This window comes from Oryza glaberrima, chromosome 6 (assembly GCF_000147395.1).
Source record: "Oryza glaberrima chromosome 6, OglaRS2, whole genome shotgun sequence".
Lineage (NCBI taxonomy): Eukaryota > Viridiplantae > Streptophyta > Magnoliopsida > Poales > Poaceae > Oryza > Oryza glaberrima.
Window position 1 is genome coordinate 9,599,385 of NC_068331.1, and position 20,398 is coordinate 9,619,782.

A 20,398-nucleotide genomic window follows, 5' to 3' on the forward strand; every position below is an offset into this window, starting at 1 on the left:
ATGACGCTATTGACTTTTTAATAAACGTTTGACCTTTCGTCTTATGCAAAAAATTATGTGATTATCATTTATTTTATTGTGACTTCATTTATCATCAAATATTCTTTAAGCATGACATAAGTATTTTTATATTTGTATAAAAAAATTGAATAAGACGAATAGTCAAACGTTGGTTAAAAAATCAATAGCGTCATACATTAAAATATGGAGGGAGTACTTGCGCTAACTCCAGCTACACAGTAAGCATCAACGCCTATAACGCAACGTGAGAACTGAGAATGCGATGGAGAGAGCAGGGGCCCGGACAGTGGACAAAGTGGCCGGATAAAGAAGATGGTGTTGTGCAATAAACTAATAAAGTAGTCAAATCGATGTGCACAACACAATGAAAGCAATTAGTGCAACATCGATGATGCTAGTACGTAGAACTGTTTTGCTCCAACTATTTTTAGTTCTGTCGACTAAAAATAGTTTATTTGGGTGATTCTTTTTTATGCAATGATGTGATTGGTATTTGGAGTTTGGTTAGGTTAGGCTAATATTGTTCTTTGTTGAGAAATTCGCAGAGCTGCAAGACAGGTTCGAAATCTGTACTTCTCTTAGGCGTACAATTCTATTTATTAATTAGTTAAAATTGCTTTTAGTAGATGATCGGCATATGCATGTTTTATTTATTTTATAAATAATGGGAATATTTCACCAGTAAATAAAATTACACACAATAAATAAAATGATACACACAACCTAAAAAGAGAAAAAAAAAAGTTAAAATGTACAGTAAGAACAAATCGAGCTGCTTTGCAGAAGCTCATTGTAGTACAACAGGATAAGAAAAAAGTCCACAACTAATCCAAAACAACATGTGTGCCATGTCTAAATTTTTATCCAAAACCTAAAACAACACCTTCAACAAAGAAAGACAAACAAACACCACTTTATCAAATCCAAATTGTCCACATTAGTAGTCCTATCATATGTCGCATTCCTCCAAAATCCCTAATATTATGGGAGGAAGGGAGTAGCACGTTTGAAGTGTTTGAGGTATTGTATGGTTGATATTCCATCCAAATGTAATTTTTTAAGCAAAACCTACAATACATTCCCACGTGAATACGAGGGCATACCCACGTGAATACGATGTCTATTCATTTATTAAAATTATTTACTATGTACTTTATTGAATATTAGATTTTTGTTTGTTAATCTGCTTATAGAACTCATATTGTAATTTTAAATCATTCAACATTTTCTTTCTACATGGAGGGCTAGATAGAGAAGATACTGCTATCTACTATTGATTGATTTGAGTCATATTCAATAAAGTACCAATCATATTCAGTTTTATGCTATATATTTGATACTTTTTTACTCGTTTTTGCAGACTGAAGGGTGGTGCTCGACCCTGAACGAGGAATGGATGCCCTGCTCAATGAGTACTGCTGTGATGTAGTTTTCGTTTCAGTTTTGGTGAGTTCGGTACTGCTATTTTTATGAGAGACTTTCCATTGTTTGTGATCAGTAAACATCATGTAGTAATCAGTTGGTGCTGTTTTTGCCTGCAGTTGGTGGCACTGAGCATAACTCTTTCTTTTTAGATCAGATATGGTGTTTTCTGCATGATCCAGAACATTGTCAACTCGTCATTGTGGCTAATCTTCAACTGTTAGATCTGTCTGTAGGACTATACATACACATCATTTGTTTGGCAATAGCTAACATCATTCTTGCTTGGATGAATTGTTTCTGATCCACAATTTTACATGATTTATGCACCCGAGTCTGTAGTAGATAGTTCAGCTCATTAAACTGAATCAGTAGCTGCTTAAAATTAGAACCAAACGCATTCTCCATGGGATGACTATTGGTACAGGAACTAGGATTAAGTTACGGTCAAAATCAGTAATATTGTTAAGAGACGATGATTTCTGCATACTTTAATTAAGGCCACTATCACAGTTTGAACCATATAAAGCAAATAGGAAGCCATTTACTCTGAATTGTCATGTCTTATAAGCATGTATTGCTCTGGAAAAAGAATTCTTCAACCTTTCGGCACAATATATTTTTACTGAATAATTTACACCTTCATTATTTATGTCCTATAGGATCATGAAATTCAGTTTGTTTCTGTTCATTTATGAATATTCCAATTATTTTGCCAGATGAAAAGCAGCCTAAGCTTTTGAATCCACGCAAGTTTGTTTTTAAAGTTCTGATGGTACATATTATTTGAGGTACCTAATATTGTCCTGTTGTCCAGTAGTCCTTCCATTTGGTCAATAACCCTCTTAAAAGATTTATTTAAGATACCATGCCTATATAAAACTTTGCGTGCACCTTGGGCATGAGAACAACTAAATGGATTTGTTTGCATTATTTTATCAGTGTTTGGTCATTTTATCGTGATTGAGACAATAATGTGTCGGGCTACCATTGACCAGAAAAGATAGACTGATATAGCAATTATTATTTTGTATAGCTTGTAATTAGAATTATCTGATTGTTGCACTCGAATTTCCTTGATGAAAATTATATTTGTTCAGAGATGCTCATTCTAGCTCTTTATGCAGATTTGGTGATTGAAGAAATGCATGATAATATTTTGGCATGGTTTGAAATTGTAACGAATCTGATTCATTTTGACAAATTAATAATCAGATTCGTTGGCATAGATCGTAGGTTTAAAATGACGCATATTTTTTTCCGTTGCAAGCGCACTGGCACCCCAACTAGTTTATTAAAAAAAAAGAACAACCTGCGCCTACTCAGTTACCTACCTCGCCGGCTCGCTTCCGAGCTCGCGAAGCTCCCGCGCGAGCTCGTCCACCTCCACCCACGAGCTGCCACCTTCCCGCGTCGCCGCCGCCGCCTCCTCGGCCAGCTCCTTGACCCGCGCGGCCACATGGCTCCACTCGCCGCCGGCCTCTCCGCCATCAGCCGCCACGGTCGCCTCGAGCACGCGCGCCACCTCGTCGGCGCTCGGCGGCGTCGGGACGCCGCCCCAGCAGAGCGGCACGGCGGCGCGGAGCTCGTCGACGAGCAGGCGCGCGTTCACGAACTGCTCGCCCACCATCGGCCACGCCAGCATGGTCACCCCGGCGGCCACCGCCTCCAGCATGGAGTTCCACCCGCAGTGCGTGACGAACCACCCCACCGCCCGGTGCCGCAGCGCCGCCACCTGCGGCGCCCACCCGCGGATCACCGTGCCCCTGCCACCCGCCGCGCGCTCCTCGAACCCCTCCGGGAGCGGCGTGTGCGACCCGGCGGCCCAGACGAACGCCACGCGCGTCCGCTCCAGCGCAGCGGCCAGCGCCGCCGCGTGAGGCGGCTGCAGCTGCGCCATGCTCCCGAAGCTCACGTACACGACGGAGCGGTCGGCGAACTGGTCCAGCCACGCGCAGAGCTCCGTCGCGGCCACGGCGGTCTCGCCGCCGCGGTTGCCCGACTCGTCGTGCTGCGGCGCCAGCGGCCCAATCGCTCGCACGCGGCGGAAGCCCATGTCGGCGAGAGGCCGCTCGAGGTACCGCCGCTCGAGCTGCCCGAACGTGTTCGACACGAACGACGAGCTCTGGACGTTCAAGAGGAAGTTGCTCATGACGGCGTCCGACACCTAGTCGCCTTCCTTGTACGCGCGGTACATCCGAGACATCTGCCGCCACGGGAATGCCGGGGATCCCGGGATGTCGGGGAAGCCGACCGGGCTCTCGTCGTCGTTCTCGTCCTCGCGCCTGGGCATCACGCGGAACAGGGAGTGCATCACGGCGGCGCCGTACACGCCGGACGGCGAGAACACGACGCGCGGGACGCCGAGCTCCGCCGCGAGGAGCTGCGTCCACCCGCAGAAGAAGTCGGAGAGCACGGCGACGACGCGGTCGGGCGTGTCCGCCCGGGCGCGCGCCCACGACGCGAGCGGGGCGCGCAGCCCCGCGAACGCGACGACGAGCTTGCCGCAGAGCGAGGGAGGGAACCCCTTGGCGCTCTCGACGCCGGCGGGGATGGCGGGGTGGGAAGGGAACGGCAGGATGAGCGCGGAGATGGCGCCGCCGCCGCCGCCGCCCGGGTGTACGGCGGCGGCGGTGGCGAGGATGAGCGGGGCCATGGCCGGCGTCGTGACGACGGTGAGGCGGAGGCCGCCACGGGACGCGAGGAGGCGGACAAGGTCGAGCATCGGGATGAGGTGGCCCTGCGCCGGGAACGGGATGACGAGGACGTGCGCGGCGGCGCTGCCACTGGTCGCCGGCGCCATTGCGGTAGATGGCCGCGGTGGTGCAGGTGCGATTAGCTCAAATGACACTTGTTTTAAGGATAGATCCAATAGCCCGTTTTTAATGCCACACGCTTTCCGCGAGAGCATCGATATCGCTGTCAAATGAAGCGTTAGTTCGACGCTCCGCCCCCACCCACGTGAAAAAACACTCCCTCTGTTTCATATTACAAATTGTTTGGGTATTTTTTATAATCAAACTTCTACAAATTTAATTAAATTTGGAAAAAAAAGATATACTAACATTTTCAATGCTAAACAAACATATTCAATGTTAAATTTACTAAAACTAATTTGGTTTTGTAAACTTTGCTAGTTTTTTCTATAAACTTAGTCAAATCTAAACAACTTTGACTAATAAACGTGGAGAGTAGCACAACACCACCCTAACTAACACCAAAACTAGTTAATTAACTACTCTCTCCATTTCCGAATATATGATACCATTGACTTTTCCCATAATATTTGACCATTCGTTTTATCCAAAAATTTATTATAAATATGTAAAAGTATAAGTTAATGTTATATTTTATTTGATAATAAAACACATCACAACAAAATAAATGATATTTATACAAACTTTTTTAAATAAAAACGAGCGGTCAAATATTGTGTAAAAAGTCAATAGCGTTATACATTTTGAAACAGAGAGATTAGATGGTATCGTGCACGTTGCTGCGGAAATTCTAATTAGCTACTAGAGTTTAGGCGCGCCAGTTGGCGCACTGACCAAGTTGCTCGTACATATTATTTAGGTAATATTTGAAACGTAAAGTTTAAATGATTTTATTTAAATTTTATATACTACTTAGATTTATCATAAACTTAAAATGCCTCTTGACAAGATAATTGAATTTAGGATTTAAATTCAAAATTATTTTGTATAAAAAAAATGAGTATTTTAAAAGTATTGCACATGCCCTTTAAATCAACGCATGTCTAGCTCTACCATGCTATAGCTTCCTGCCTTCCTCATTGCAATTCACTGACTTTCCGGAAAGGCTTGATGGTGAATTTTTATCTCTTTTTTTTGTATGTTTGCAATCTACCGGTATCGGTCCATATGGATATGCACTGATTCTAGGTAGTATATTTTTCGGTTTCTGATTTTTTTTCTTCTTCAATACATTCTTAACTATGGCCCTTTTTTTTTAATCTTGTAACCATTAATATTTTGCCACGTGCGGGAGCCAACTAATTGGATGAGTAGGGGAGCCAATCGTGGATGCTTGGTTGCATGGCCCAGACCCACAGCTTGGTCAAGGTCCTTTTTTTTTTAACGTTTGATAATTCCATATTTATCTCAAACATTAGCCTGCCACATGGACGAATAGGAACTAGGAAGCCAGCAAAACTGCTGGGTTGAGAAGGATGGAATATATGATACATGTTGCTTGGTGAGATATGGTTTTGCAAGAATGAATAATGATATAGATATGTGATGAAATGGGGTTAATAAACTGTTGAATTTCAATCTTAGTATAATACAAAGGCGCCATAACACAATATAATATAAAAAGAAAATCAACTGACAGTATCATAGGCAAGACGCGCTAAGTATTATATAGAACAATAAACGCAGACAATTGCAACTTAATGGTGGAAAAATATAGATGGAGACCCTCCAAAATCGTTACATAGATTTGGGTTTTCAGTGATGTTCTATCGAGTTATGCAGTGCAAACCGTATTTATAGTGCAAACATGAGAAATACTATATGATGAAAATGAAGGTCCAAGATTAGTCCACTTCACCCCGATTAAAATCTTTACTCCCAGTAAAACTTTTACTCGTCGTTAGACCCTGTAGTAATTAGTAAAATATTTACTTAGGGTGATGTAGACAAATCTCATACGTCTATTTTTACATATTACGGTAGTTTCCAATTTTGCACTAATTTACCACTCAGGGTTGTTATTTTAATTTCCGAGAACAAGCAGAGGAATAGGCAGGTGAAAATTCTGCTCCCAATGCTCCCAATGCTTACGATGAACCTCATGGTCATTAAAAAAAACCTACCTTCTATCTTCTAATTTATTTTTTGAATTATGTAATTTCAACTTCTCAGAATCTGGATAAAATGCTGGACTACTTGAGGTAGCTTTTATTATAAGAGAAATTACAACTATTAGAAGCTCCATAAAACAGGTCCTGGTGTCTTTCTTTCCTATATTCAATGAGGAGGAGAAGCCTTAAGATTGTTGTTACATTTTGATCCACAAGTATGAAATATATAGACAATATAGGCTTTATATGCTTAAGAAGGATTTTTCCTTGTTTTATATTCTTATAATAAGGCCATGTTTAGTTCCCAAAACAAAAATTTTCACGCTGTCAAATAGAATGTTTAGACACATGCATGGAGTACTAAATGTAAGAAAAAAAATCAATTACACAGATTGCATGTAAATTGCTAGACGAATATTTTAAGACTAAATTGCAATATGATTTGACAATTGCGCTATCATAAAGGGCAACCATGTAAATTCCTCCTGTAAAGCCTAAACCCTAAAGGAGGAATTTGTAATAGGGCCATGTAACATGGGGATCTGGAAAACTTTTAGTAAGCAAAACAATTGTCTTTTACTTCCAACCATTGTTGAAAGAAGCATGTTTTTCGACATGACGCAGTTGTCGAATCGACAACATTAGACATATAAAAGTAAATTCAATAAAGCCTAAAAGTAATTTGCATATATTATAGAAGTAACTTAGAACAAAAAGAAAGTAACTTGTCACGACATTAGAAGTAAATCCATTGTGGGGGTAAAAACATGAGTCTATCTAGAAATTAAATTTAGTCAGCACAAATTATGGAATTGACTAAAACCAATAATAAAAATAAATAACTCAGATGTATAGGAAATAATTTAATCAAATCTAAAGTAATTTATATATATGATAAAGTAACTTACATATATTATAAAAGTAATTTATAACATAGATATTTTTTATTAAAATATAATTATGTAAGATCTTGTTCTAAAATTTTAATTACATCGAATGCAATGGTATAATCGAATTATAGATCGAATAAGAATTTAAGAGAAAATTCTATAAGAAGAAAAAGAATACATGTACTCTTGGGTGTACTAATAGCGACCAAAGTAAAGTCGCTGGATATGACTAACCAGCGACGATATCGTCGTACTAACATCCTTTAAATAAATTTAATTAACGGTTTATAATATTGGACCAACCGATTTAAATGAAATTTTACTTTTTCTCAGATTTTCTATGATTATCTCTACATAGTAGCTTGAGAGTGTTTTCAAGAAGTTTACTGATTTTTCTGGTATATAATAGTATGTCATCAAAATTATAGTTTCTTTGATAATAAGATAAGTCATAACAAAATAAATGATATTTATATAAATTTTTAATAAGGTGAATAATCAAATGTCATACTATAAATTATATAACAGCGTCGTACATTTAAAAAATGTAGGCGATAATAATTTTAACTGATTACGAAAGTACTTTTCAACACAGATTTACTCGCAACATTTTTTATTTTCCAACCGAGAGGACCGTATTTTTCGACCAGAGCGGGAGACTGGTATCGAACACGTCAGCTTCGACTTCCAAGATCCCACAGCTCGCGCACCATCCCGTCGAGGTCACGCCGCGAGCTGCCGTCCCCTCGCGCCGCCTCCGCCATCCTCGCGGCGAGCTCCTTGGCGCGCGCCCTCAGCTCGCCTCCCGCCTCGCCGACGACCTCACGCAGGACGCCGGCGAGCTCGCCCGCGTCGGGGACATGGCCGAAGCCGCCGAGGCTCACCGGCGCGCCCACGCGGGCCTCGTCCACGACGAGACGCGCGTTGAAGAACTGGTCGGCGGCCATCGGCCACGCCAGCATGGGCACCCCGGCCGCCGCGGCCTCCACCACCGAGTTCCACCCGCAGTGCGTCACGAAGCACCCCACCGCGCGGTGGCGCAGCACGGCCGTCTGCGGCGCCCACCCGCGGATCACCAGCCCCGCTGCCGACGCCGACGCCGACGCCGCCGCCGCGCGCTCCTCGAACCCCTCTGGGAGCGTCGCCGTGGACGCGGCCCAGACGAACGGCGTCTTGCTCCTCTCCAGCGCGGCGGCGAGGGACGCCGCGTGTGGCGGCGGGAGCGCCATCATGCTCCTGAAGCTCACGTACGCCACCGACGCGTCCGGGAACGCGTCCAGCCACCTGATGACCTCGCCGGCGGACTCGTCGGTGGTGAACTCCGGCGCCACCGGCCCTACCGCCCAGACGCGTTTCCCCGCCAGGTCCTCGAGCGGCTGCGCGTCGAGGTAGCGCCCCTCGAGCGCGTGGTGTTGCACACGAACGCCGAGCTCTCGAGGTTCCAGAGGAAGTTGTTCTTGATCGCCTCGGCGTGCTCGCCGCCGTGCCCCTCGACGTAGCTCCTGTACATCCGCGAGAGCTGCCGCCATGGGAACGCCGGCGCGCCAGGCAGCCCCGGGAACTCGACGGCGTACTCGCGCCCCGCCGCGGCGGGCGGCGGCCTCGGCATGCGGCGGAAGAGGGAGTGCGTGGCGGCGGTGGCGAGAACACCTGACGGCACGAACACCAGCCGCGGGACGCCCGCCTCGGCGGCGAGCGGCTGCGTCCACCCGCAGAAGAAATCCGACAGCACTGCCACCACCCTGCCGCCTTCGCCGCCGGAGCGCGCCCGCGCCCGCACCCACTCGCCGAGCGGCTCGCGGAGCGCGGCGAGCGCGTGGAGGTCGACGCCGACGGAGGTCGGGCCAGAGGTATCGTGCTCGAAGGACGGGAAGGTGAGGGGGCTCACCGACGACGGGTGCTCGGCGAGGAGCGGCGAGAGGAGGTGGAGGGTGGAGGTCGTGGTGACGACGGTGAGGCGGAGGCCGGCGGCGGCGAGGCGGGAGGCGAGGTGGAGCAGCGGCTGCATGTGGCCTCGCGCTGGGTACGGGACGAGCAGGACGTGCGGCGCCGGCGCCGGCGCGGCGGCTGGGTCGGAGGTGGTGGTGGTGGTGGCCATTGTTGAGATTATAGGCATATAATGATTTAATCTATTCCATAAATAAATCATGACATTACAGATGAAAACTAGCATGAACACATCATTAGATCTACACATGTAAACTACACAGTATAACATGAACAGATCAAATATGCGCAACATATTGAACACGTACCGAGGTGACGGAAAGACCGGCTGCTTGGTCGAAACTTTTCGCAGGCGTCTACGAAGGCACGAAACACGCGAGCGAAGAGGAAGACGAGCCGTCGCGAACGAACAGGGAGCAGTCGCGCGAAGCGCTTCCCAAAAACCTTATTGCCGCCTTCTCCCGGTGCAGGACGTCGAAGACAGAGGTTCCGGAGACCTGCTCTCCCGATCGCCGGTGCACGCCGGCGAGCGAGATGGAGTAGTCTACGAGCGACGGCGCAGTAAAGAGTAGGAGGCAAACCCTAGATTGATTTCGCGTGTGTGGCGTGAAGACGGCGGGTCGATTTATATAGAGAAGGGTCGCTTGATCAGGGCGCCCGCACGATCTCTACTGCGCGTAACCGAACCGGATAAGTCGCGCGTAACTTATCCGGACTCCATGCCGTTTGCACGCACCGGATTTTTCGGAACGTTTCCAAAACAAAAACGAATCCGAATTTGCAGCAAAACAAAACTGCAAAAGGAGGCTGCATCTGCGCAAGGGTGAGGAGCCAATTTTTCGAACCATTCGACGCGTACGTCGTGCACGCGCGCCGCCTGCCCTGCCCGGCCCGGCGAGGCGAGGCGAGCGAGCACGCGCGTGTGTTTCCCCTCTTCTCTCCACCACACATGCTTCAAATGGCTAGGAAGGCATCCTCCCTTTTAAGGATGTCCCCTTCTCCTAGAATAAGCAAGGTGGTACTAAACTCCATATGCATGCCATCCCATGAGGTGGGCTTTTGTGATTTTCCAAAGAATTAATCTTCGAGTGGGCTAAGGCCCATTCATTAATTCCAACAATCCCCCACCAAATCTCAAAATCCCACTGAGATTTGCCTTTTCCAATGTACTGTTTATATACCAACGATTCGATGGAGACCGATTAAGGTTGAACATCCACCTAGAACTCCAAGCTACACTTACTCACAACTTGAACAATGGACTACGCCTTGAATTGCAAGTCTTGTGCAAGCAAGTTTCACTCAAAGTCTTATCTGGTACTAGACCGTCTGTAGACTACCCCTCGGTTGGAGCGTATAAGTCATACTCCTAGGTCTTTAATAAGCTTCCTAGAAGATTCACCCAAAATCTTCATAGACTGCGACCAACAGTCAAGCTCACAAAGGTGAGTTCTTTCAAGAATGTTCTGCAGGACAACATCTTCGCTAATTAAAGCCAACAGAACTCATTAAGGCATAGCCAACCTGCCTTGTAGCTCACGAGAGTACATGCATCTTCACTTGGAGAGGGTATATATTGGTACTCTCCTCTAGTTTACTAATGATTTGTTCTTCCCAGGATCTAATTCACGGGATCTCCGATCACATAGACTGGGTTACCACCATAGTATAACTCACATAGGTCTCAAACCCATCTCCTTCGATGCATTGTCTATCACATTTCGTGATAGTCCCTTCGTGAAGGGATCTGCCAGGTTTCTTGCTGTTTGGATGTAATCCAACGTTATAACTCCGGAGTTTCTTAATTTCCTGACAGATTTCAATCGTCTTTTCACATGTCTAGACGATTTCATATTATCCTTAGAACTATTCACTTTGACAATTACCGTTTGATTGTCACAGTTCATAAGGATAGCCGGCACCGGTTTTTCAACAATAGACAGATCCATTAGTAGATCACGCAGCCATTCTGCCTCAACAGTAGCAGTATCCAGTGCCGTCAGCTCTGCTTCCATGGTTGACTTCGTCAAAATGGTCTGTTTGCAAGACCTCCATGAAACAGCACCACCACCCAGTGTGAAGATATATCCACTAGTGGCTTTGATCTCATCCACATCAGAGATCCAGTTAGAATCACTATAACCCTCCAGTACCGCAGGATACCCAGTATAGTGAAGCCCCAATTCCACAGTACCTTTCAGATAGCGCATTACTCGCTCAAGCGCACGCCAGTGATCATCTCCCGGATTAGAGGTAAATCGGCTCAACTTGCTCACAGCAAGGGAGATATCAGGCCTAGTTGCACTAGCCAGGTACATCAACGAGCCAATAATTTGGGAGAATTCCAGTTGATTCCTAGCAATTCTCTTGTTCTTGCGAAGCAACAAACTAGGATCATAAGGTGTTGGAGAAGGCTTACTATCAATGTAGCCAAAGCGATTCAAAATCTTCTCCACATAATGGGACTGCAAGAGTGTAATCCCATTCTCACCTCTAATTAGCTTAATGTTTAAGATAACATCAGCTACTCCCAAATCCTTCATATCAAAATTTTGAGACAAGAATGATTTAACCTCATTTATCACATCAAGGTTTGTCCCAAATATCAGTATGTCGTCAACATACAAGCACAAAATAACTCCCTCACCCCCACCATGGCGATAGTACACACATTTATCTGCCTCATTGACTGCAAAGCCTGCAGATGTCAATGTTTTGTCAAATTTCTCGTGCCATTGTTTAGGAGCTTGTTTCAGACCATACAAAGACTTCAACAATTTGCACACTTTGCCTTCTTGACCTTCAACTACAAACCCATCAGGTTGATCCATATAGATCTCCTCATCCAGCTCTCCATTAAGAAAAGCTGTCTTAACATCTATTTGATGAACGAGAAGACCATGTGAGGCTGCTAGGGAAAGTAGCACACGAATTGTGGTCAATCTAGCAACAGGTGAGTAAGTGTCAAAGAAATCTCTGCCTTCTTTCTGAGTATAGCCCTTAGCAACAAGCCGAGCCTTGTACTTTTCAATAGTACCGTCAGGCCTAAGCTTCTTCTTGAACACCCACTTGCACCCCACAGGTTTACACCCATAGGGTCGCTCTGTCACCTCCCAAGTCCCGTTAGCGATAATGGAATCCATTTCACTACGGACAGCCTCCTTCCAGTAGTCTGCATCAGGAGATGCATATGCTTTTGAAATTGACTTAGGAGTGTCATCCACGAGGTACACAGTGAAATCATCACCAAAAGACTTAGCCGTCCTTTGTCTCTTACTCCTTCGAGGAGCTTCACTGACATCCTCCTCAGAGACATGTTCATGTGTATGTTCAGTTTGTTCTGGTGGTGTGATTGAACTGGGAATTATTTCAGAGGGTTGGTTCGAACCACTATATGTATCCTTCATTGGGAAAAAGCTCTCAAAGAATGTAGCATCACGAGACTCCATAATTGTACCAACATGCATGTCCGGTACCTCGGATTTAACTATTAAAAATCTATAGGCAATGCTATGATGAGCATATCCCAGAAAGACACAGTCCACAGTCTTAGGTCCAAGTTTGCGCTTCTTCATTATTGGTACATTGACTTTCGCCAAGCACCCTCATGTGCGCAAATAAGAAAGTGATGGTTTTCTTCCAATCCATATCTCATATGGTGTTTTGTCCTTATTTCTGTTAGGAACTCTGTTTAACACATGATTTGAGGTCAACAATGCCTCCCCCCACCATGCCTTAGGCAGTCCCGCGGTGTCCAACATGGCATTCACCAAGTCAGTCAGTGTGCGGTTCTTCCTTTCAGCAATCCCATTAGACTCGGGAGAATAGGGAGGCGTCCTCTCATGTATGATGCCATGTTCCTCACAGAATAAGTCAAACTCGTTCGAGAAAAACTCTCCACCACGATCAGACCTAAGCCTTTTTATCTTTCTGTCAAGTTGATTTTCAACTTCTGCCTTATAAGTTTTAAAATAGTCTAGAGCCTCGTCTTTCGTTTTCAACAAGTACACATAGCAAAATCTAGTAGCATCATCAATCAACGTCATGAAATATCGTTTTCCACCCTTCATCAACACCCCATTCATTTCACAAAGATCTGAATGTAGGAGTTCTAGTGGTGCCAAGTTTCTCTCCTCGGCAGCCTTGTGAGGCTTGCGAGGTTGCTTTGATTGCACACAACTATGGCACTTAGAACCTTTGACAACGGAAAACTTAGGAATTAAACACATGCTGGAAAGCCGAGACATCAAGCCAAAATTAATATGACATAAACGTGAGTGCCAAACATTAGCCTCATCATCCACACTGCCACAAATATGGTTCACAGACTTAGTGCAGAAATCAGAAAGGGAAAAGCGGAACAGGCCTCCGCACTCATAACCTTTACCAATAAAATATCCATGTTTAGACACGACTACTTTATTAGACTCAAAAACCAACTTAAATCCATCTCTAGTCAGACGGGAGCCACTAACAAGATTCCTGTCGATAGAAGGGACATGCTGCACGTTCTTCAGCTGCACGATCTTTCCCGAAGTAAACTTCAGATCTACCGTGCCAACACCATGAACAGAAGCATGTGACCCATTCCCCATTAGGACGGTGGAACCCCGTGCGACCTGATAAGAAGAAAACAATGAGATGTCAGCACAAACATGTACATTGGCCCCAGTGTCAACCCACCAATTAGTAGACTGATTAACTAAAAAAACAGTAGGTAAATTACCATACCCGCTTCCATCTCCAGTGTTGCCAATAGTCACATTAGCAGACTTAGAAGTCTGCCCTGCAGGTGCCTTCATCCCCTTGCGCTGTGGACACTTCCTAGCCAGATGACCAACTTGACCACACACAAAGCAAGTCCTCTCATCCTGATTAGGATTGTTGTTGTTCTTCTTCTGCTTCTTGAAGTTGGTGGTCTGCTGAGCTTTGTATTTCCCCTTGCTCTTGTTCTGGGCCTTGTGCACAACATTGGCACTAGACTGCCCACCATCGCCCTTAGACGCGGCATCCTTTTCCCGAGCTTTCTCCTCAACATCAAGAGATGCTATCAACCCCTCAACGGAGTATTCCTGTCTCTTGTGTTTGAGTGCAGTACCGAAACTTCTCCAAGATGGAGGTAATTTCGCAATAATGCACCCGGCCACAAATTTGTCGGGTAAGACACACTTAAGGAGTTCGAGTTCCTTAGCCATGGTTTGTATCTCATGAGCCTGTTCGACTACAGAACGGTTGTCAGCCATCTTGTAGTCATGAAACTGCTCCATGATATATAGATCATTGCTAGCATCAGTAGCACCGAATTTAGTATTCAGTGCATCCCACAACTCCTTAGCGTCGGTCATATGCATATACACCTCGACCAGACGATCGCCAAGAACGCTAAGAATGCATCCCACAAAGAGAGTAGTGGCTTCCTCGAATTGTTTCTGCTGTTCAGCAGTAAGAATTCCTTCAGGTTTGCCAGTACTCACCCAGAAGCATTTCATAGCTGTCAGCCACAGAGTGACCCTGATCTGCCATCTCTTAAAATGCACACCGGTGAATTTATCCGGCCTCAGTGCATCGGCAAAACCAGCCATAGTAAAATCACAGTGCCTATAATAAGGTTTTTGGATTGTTGAGATTATAGGCATATAATGATTTAATCTATTCCATAAATAAATCATGACATTACAGATGAAAACTAGCATGAACACATCATTAGATCTACACATGTAAACTACACAGTATAACATGAACAGATCAAATATGCGTAACATATTGAACACGTACCGAGGTGACGGAAAGACCGGCTGCTTGGTCGAAACTTTTCGCAGGCGTCTACGAAGGCACGAAACACGCGAGCGAAGAGGAAGACGAGCCGTCGCGAACGAACAGGGAGCAGTCGCGCGAAGCGCTTCCCAAAAACCTTATTGCCGCCTTCTCCCGGTGCAGGACGTCGAAGACAGAGGTTCCGGAGACCTGCTCTCCCGATCGCCGGTGCACGCCGGCGAGCGAGATGGAGTAGTCTACGAGCGACGGCGCAGTACAGAGTAGGAGGCAAACCCTAGAGTGGCGTGAAGACAGCGGGTCGATTTATATAGAGAAGGGTCGCTTGATCAGGGCGCCCGCACGATCTCTACTGCGCGCAACCGAACCAGATAAGTCGCGCACGATCTCTACTGCGCGCAACCGAACCAGATAAGTCGCGCGTAACTTATCCGGACTCCATGCCATTTGCACGCTGAACCATTCGACGCGTACGTCATGCACGCGCGCCGCCGGCCCGGCCCGGCGAGGCGAGCGAGCGCGCGCGTGTGTTTCCCCTCTTCTCTCCACCACACATGCTTCAAATGGCTAGGAAGGCATCCTCCCTTTTAAGGAGGTCCCCTTCTCCTAGAATAAGCAAGGTGGTACTAAACTCCACATACATGCCATCCCATGAGGTGGGCTTTTGTGATTTTCTAAAGAATTAATTTTCGAGTGGGCTAAGGCCCATTCATTAATTCCAGCAGCCATGGCGCGCAATCGAAGCGAAGTTCTCGGGCTCTCGGCCAATCGGGCGATGGTCAGCTAGCTTGCTCTTACTTAGCTAGGAGAGATGGGATTAAATAGGTGATTAGTGATTAAACAGAAGCTTGATGGGAGATAAAGACTACACTGGATTACTGGAAGCACCAACGAGAGCTCTAATATAAAAGTTTTACCACCTAGTATTAAATGCTAAATTGGTAGTCCCTCCGTTTTATAATGTAAGATTTTCTATCATTGTCCATATGTCTAGATTCATTAACATCTATACGAATGTCGGCAATACTAAAAAATCTTACATTATGAAACATTATGAAAGATGAAGTAGTAATGAAATTTATCACATCTAATACTAAAATTAAGATGGTATTAGTATTTTTTAATATATGATGTCGTTAATTTTTTCTCCCTACTTTTGACCATTGGTCTTATATTCATAATGTACTTATCATTTTTATTTTAATACGACTCGATTTCTTCCTTAAGCATGACTTAATATTTATTAGTTTGTACAAAAATATAATACGAATGATAGTACTAGCTAAGCAATGTTTACTACGGAGTAGTAGTACTACTAACCTATAGTAGCGTGGCAACAAAAAATCATGTAACTGCTCCGAAGCAGCCTGCACAATGATGACGTGGTAGTTGGACTATAACATGCATGGTGGAGTACTCCCTCCGTTAAAAAAAAAAACAAATTCTTAGTTTCCGTGTCCAACATTTAACCATTATCTTATTTAAAAAAATATGAAAATAATTAAAAAGACAAGTCATATATAAAGTATTAATCATGTTTTATCATATAACAACAATGAAAATACTAATTATAAAAAAATTTATATAAGACGGATAGTCAAATGTTAGACACGGAAACTTAGGGTTTGCCTATTTTTAGGACGGAGGGAGTAGGGGTTAGACTTGTGGGTTATCTTAATTTACAACTTCCTCCGTTTCATATTATAAGACTTTCTATCATTGTTCACATTTATATATATGTTAATAAATGGACAATGCTAGAAAGTCTTGTAACCCGAAACGGAGGTAGTATTTTCTTTATCCTATGATCGATCAGATTCCTGGTTGGTTCAATAGGTTGCCTCTCTTCACACCATAGTACAAAAAAAACCAGACCAGGGATCCACCCGCTCTAGCCGTTAGTTCACCAGTCGTTCGTCGGGTCACCAGTCGAATCGTCGGTTTTTTATTTATTAATATTATATTTAATTTGTATTATTTTAAATATAGTACCATCCCAAATTGATAAAAATATGCATAAATAAACCATTATATCTGTTATTATATAGCCACAGCATAAAAAATTTGTAGTGTGGTAACATAATACATTCATAATGCCATACTGCCCTAAACAAATTAAAAACCGGTTCGTTTCTTAAAAAACCGCCACCGGTTCACTAGTTCCTATAAAAACCGTCCGGTTCATAGTTTTTTACCGGTTCGATTGTAAGGATGGTCTTTTTACTGAACCAAGCTACCAAGGTCGTTTGTTCCTTTTTTCCGGTTCAACCGGGGTCGGTTCAGTTTTTGTTTAAGTATGCTTCACACTAGGACTGAGGACCAACGGCAGCTATAGCTTATAATAATACTAAGGTCCTGTTTTTTTATTCAAACTTCACATTTCTCGTTTTCCATTACATATATTTTAAATTGTTAAATATTGTGTTTTCTAATCTATAAAAAGTTGTTTAAAACAATGTAAACAAATCTAATTTTCAAGTTGTAGTTGTTAATATATAATTGATCATGTGGTAATGAGACGGAAGTAGGATAACAGTTAAGTTTGCAAGGTGTAAGTTATAGATTGATTCTGTCATTGAATTGGATGCCTCAATCGATGATGACCCCTTATACATGTAAAATATTAAGGCTCCTTTTAAAACGTAGGAATTCAAAAACATAGAAATAGAAAAAACATAGAAATCGCGATGGCATATCTGGTTAATCCTTAGGAATGATAAAATGCAAAAAAACGTGTGAATCTTGTACGTAGTTTGCGGCATAGCTCCAATTGTAAGTAAAACCAACAACATTTATAACATGAATAAGTTACTCACATTAATTATGCTCTTTGATAAATTAAGAGTAAATTATAGTTTGGGCTAGTTTCTTATCAACCAAAGTTTTACTTTGTACTATCCGTAACTTAAAGTTTTCATTAAGTCTACCTCATTTGCACTTTGGACCACCTTCTCTATCTCTTTCTTCTCCACCTCCGGCTCCCACCACCACCACCACCATTATTTTTGCCACTACCTGGAGCTTGATTGATAAGGCACTGGCAAGCTCCTCTTCTCCCATACCGGAGGGGAGAACTTCTCCCCAGTCCCATTTCTTCCCCGCCTGCCCTAGTGCCTCAGCCACAAATGCCGCCAGATCATAATAAAGCAGGGCCATCAAGGTGGTGACGAGCTTCGCCGCCAGGTCAGAATGAAGCAAGGAGCAGTCCATTGGATTCAGATGAAGGTGGTGATGGTGGTGGGAGCTGGAGGTGGAAAAGAGAGAGACGAAGAAAGCGTTATACTCCTTCCGTCCCTAAATATTTGACAACGTTAACATTTTTTAAATATATTTGACCGTTCGTCTTATTTAAAAATTTTGTGAAATATGTAAAACTATATGTATACATAAAAGTATATTTAACAATGAATCAAATGGATAGGAAAAAAATTGATAATTACTTAAATTTTTGAATAAGACAAATGGTCAAATATGTTTTAAAAAATCAACGGCGTCAAATATTTAGAGATGGAGGGAGTATATCCACAGTGCAAAAGAAGTAAACATATACCAGCAGACGACGAAGGTGGCCACCTACAATAACGAGCCGCTCATGGGCGTTCTCGCTGGTGGAGTTTGTCAGTTACTTCATATGACAACATCTTACTCTGCCATAAGTTCCCTTAATTTGCTTTGCATGCAGAAATCACCATCTGATTTATGCACCGAACTTGTTTCAGATAATCTCTGAATTTCTTTTACATCCTCATTCACTACAATAGATTGTGAAACTCCCTCTACTAGCTACTTCACCAATACTTTTTGTGCGTCTAGAAGCAGCTCCCCGGCCGGTAAGACGGTGAAGGAGCTCCACATCGGCATCGGCAAGCCACACGGCCCGGTGTTGGGTCTCCAGAGGGCGAGGCACGGCTACGTGCTCGGCAAGAGCGCCGCCTTCGCCTACCTCGTCCGCGCCGCGCCGCCGGCCGACATGCATCTAGCTAGGTCATTGGCTACAAGCTCGTTTCAAATATGCTTGTCCGGGGCTCCACCCACCAAATCGTCGTCCACTGCCACCGCAGCAACAATCCTCACCATCCACGAATCCTAATTGACGCGTACGTGCCGGCCCACACGGCCCAATAGACGGCAAGACACGGTTAGTTTTTTTTCCGAATTTTTTTCTATATATGTGTAAACTTTTAACTCATATTTAAAAACTTTCAACTCCGATTTGAAAACTTTCAACTTCGACTTGAAAACTTTCAACTCATATTTGAAATCTTTCAACTCAGATTTAAAAATTTTCTACTCGAGATTCAAAAACATTCAACTCAGATTCGAAAACTTTCAACTCGAGATTTGAAAACTTTCAATTCGAGATTTGAAAACTTTCGAGTACAGATTTGAAAAATTTTAAGTTAAGATTTGAAAAAATATAAAAACTTTCGACTCAGATTTAAGAATTTTCAACTCGAGATTCAAAAACTTTCGACTCGAGATTTGAAAACTTTCAACTTGAGATTTGAATACTTTCAAATCAGATTTAAAAATTTTCAAGTTAAGATTTAAAAACTTTCAACTCAAAACATTTTTAAAAAAATAAGTGTGCTAAAGATTAAAAAAAGTAATCAGAAAAAAACGAAAAAAAAACCCGAAAAAAATCGCAAAAGAAAAAGAAAAAACAAATCGCAAAAAAAAGGCTGATGGGCCTTGGGTCGGGAGCAGCCAACTAGCAACCCCCCTCATCATCACCGGCATCCTGCTCGGCTAGGCCAGCCCCATCTAGTAGCTTAGGCGCAACAAGTTGTAGCAGCAAGGACAAGGCCGCAGCGAGCGTGATCATGCCAGTAGCACCGACCACCGATTGGTGGAACAATGCGTCGTGGTCCCCACATGTTTTTTTTCTTATCTCACAAAACCAGCCCTCCATAGTCCTTACTGCCATGGGACCTGATTTAGATGGTTCTCTCAAGATTAGGGGTGAAGATTTATGGTATTACGGTTTAGAGATGTTAATTGAACGGAGGCTGAGGGAACTACCGATCAGGCGTCCGATCCATACATGCAAAAATCGCGCCACGCGCGTGCAAAACCACTTTAAACTGATTTTTCTCTTAAATTATTTATCCAAATCATAATCCGATTGCACCACTAAATTCGTTGCAATTAAATCTTTAAAACAAGACCACGCATGGATATATTCTGACGAAAAAAATTTAGCTTATTATTGAATTTTTTTAAAAAATGTTTCACGATGTTCCACCAAGTATATCGGAATTGTTTCACTAAGTAGATCGAAAATATTTCAATCGTTTAAATCGGACGTTGTTTCACCTATATAAAAACAATGTTTCAGCAAATAGCGAAAGAATGTTTCAGTTCACTACAACATTAGATTTATACATAGTGAAAAATTATGAGTACACTAGGTGAAACATTTTTGGTGGAAAAAAAATAAAACGAATTCCCTTAATAGAGGGTTTCTAAAATATATAGGTGATTTGTTGCAAAAGAATGTTTCGTTCAATGCAACATT

At 43.6% G+C, this 20,398-nt stretch overlaps 2 pseudogenes; both read right to left on the minus strand.

The window, feature by feature from the left end:
• Positions 1 to 806: 806 nt before the first annotated feature.
• On the minus strand, positions 807 to 4,302 carry LOC127777464 (UDP-glycosyltransferase 89B2-like; annotated as a pseudogene).
• Positions 4,303 to 7,835: 3,533 nt separating this feature from the next.
• LOC127778064 (UDP-glycosyltransferase 89B2-like) lies at positions 7,836 to 9,259 on the minus strand (annotated as a pseudogene).
• Between the last annotated feature and the right edge of the window lie 11,139 nt (positions 9,260 to 20,398).